General features: G+C 52.0%; 1 non-coding gene across 1 annotated transcript; it reads right to left on the bottom strand.

Annotated features, from left to right (window-relative positions):
* Positions 1 to 1,365: 1,365 nt before the first annotated feature.
* Positions 1,366 to 1,440, bottom strand: Trnas-cga (transfer RNA serine (anticodon CGA)). Its single transcript has one exon. It is a non-coding gene; the product is annotated as a tRNA-Ser (tRNA).
* Between the last annotated feature and the right edge of the window lie 427 nt (positions 1,441 to 1,867).

Below are 1,867 nucleotides of genomic sequence, written 5' to 3'. Positions count from 1 at the left end.
CGATACCACAGTTCATCAAGAGTACTGACTGTTGTATTGTGACGAGCCAGTTGCTCGGCCATCATTGACCAGACGTTTTCAATTGGTGAGAGATGTGGAGAATGTGCTGGCCAGGGCTGCAGTCTAAATCCAGAAAGGCCCGTACAGGACCTGCTACATGCGATAGTGCATTATCCTGCTGAAATGTAGAGTTTCGCAGGTATCGAATGCAGGGTAGAGCCACGGGTCGTAACACATCTGAAATGTAGAGTCCACTGTTCAAAGTGCCGTCAATGCGAAAAAGAGGTGACCGAGACGTGTAACCAATGGCACCCTATACCATCACGCCGGGTGATACGCCAGTATGGCGATGACGAATACACGCTTCCAATGTGCGTCCACCGCGATGTCGCAAAACACGGAGGCGACCATCATGATTCTGTAAACAGAACCTGGATTCATCCGAAAAAATGACGCTTTGCCATTCGTGCACCCAGGTTCGTCGTTGAGTACACCATCGCAGGCGCTCCTGTCTGTGATGCAGCGTCAAGGCTAACCGCAGCCATGGTCTCCGAGCTGATAGTCCATGCTGCTCCAAACATCGTCGAACTGTTCGTGCAGATGGTTGTTGTCTTGCAAACGTCCCCATCTGTTGACTCAGGGATCGAGACGTGGCTGCACGATCCGTTACAGCCATGCGGATAAGATGCCTGTCATCTCGACTGCTAGTGATACGAGGCCGTTGGGATCCGGCACGGTGTTCCGTATTACCCTCCTGAAAACACCGATTCCATATTCTGCTAACAGTCATTGGATGTCGACCAACGCGAGCAGCAATGTCGCGATACGATAAACCGCAATCGCGATATTCTACAATCCGACCTTTATCAAAGTCGGAAACGTGATGATACGCATTTCTCCTCCTTACACGAGGCATCACAACAACGTTTCAACCAGGCAACGCCGGTCAACTGCTGTTTGTGTATGAGAAATCGGTTGGAAACTTTCCTCATGTCAGCACGTTGTAGGTGTCACCACCGGCGCCAACCTTGTGTGAATTGAAACTTCCTGGCAGATTAAAACTGTGTGCCCGACCGAGACTCGAACTCGGGACCTTTGCCTTTCGCGGGCAAGTGCTCTACCAACTGAGCTACCGAAGCACGACTCACGCCCGGCACTCACAGCTTTACTTCTGCCAGTACCTCGTCTCCTACCTTCCAAACTTTACAGAAGCTCTCCTGCGAACCTTGCAGAACTAGCACTCCTGAAAGAAAGGATATTGCGGAGACATGGCCTAGCCACAGCCTGGGGGATGTTTCCAGAATGAGATTTTCACTCTGCAGCGGAGTGTGCGCTGATATGAAACTTCCTGGCAGATTAAAACTGTGTGCCCGACCGAGACTCGAACTCGGGACCTTTGCCTTTCGCGGGCAAGTGCTCTACCAACTGAGCTACCGAGACGAGGTACTGGCAGAAGTAAAGCTGTGAGTACCGGGCGTGAGTCGTGCTTCGGTGGTAGAGCACTTGCCCGCGAAAGGCAAAGGTCCCGAGTTCGAGTCTCGGTCGGGCACACAGTTTTAATCTGCCAGGAAGTTTCATATCAGCGCACACTCCGCTGCAGAGTGAAAATCTCATTCTGGAAACATCCCCCAGGCTGTGGCTAGGCCATGTCTCCGCAATATCTTTTCTTTCAGGAGTGCTAGTTCTGCAAGGTTCGCAGGAGAGCTTCTGTAAAGTTTGGAAGGTAGGAGACGAGGTACTGGCAGAAGTAAAGCTGTGAGTACCGGGCGTGAGTCGTGCTTCGGTAGCTCAGTTGGTAGAGCACTTGCCCGCGAAAGGCAAAGGTCCCGAGTTCGAGTCTCGGTCGGGCACACAGTTTTAATCTGCC

The sequence above is a fragment of the Schistocerca nitens genome, chromosome 4, assembly GCF_023898315.1.
Source record: "Schistocerca nitens isolate TAMUIC-IGC-003100 chromosome 4, iqSchNite1.1, whole genome shotgun sequence".
NCBI classification, from domain to species: domain Eukaryota; kingdom Metazoa; phylum Arthropoda; class Insecta; order Orthoptera; family Acrididae; genus Schistocerca; species Schistocerca nitens.
This window is presented reverse-complemented; position numbering and strand designations above follow the sequence as displayed.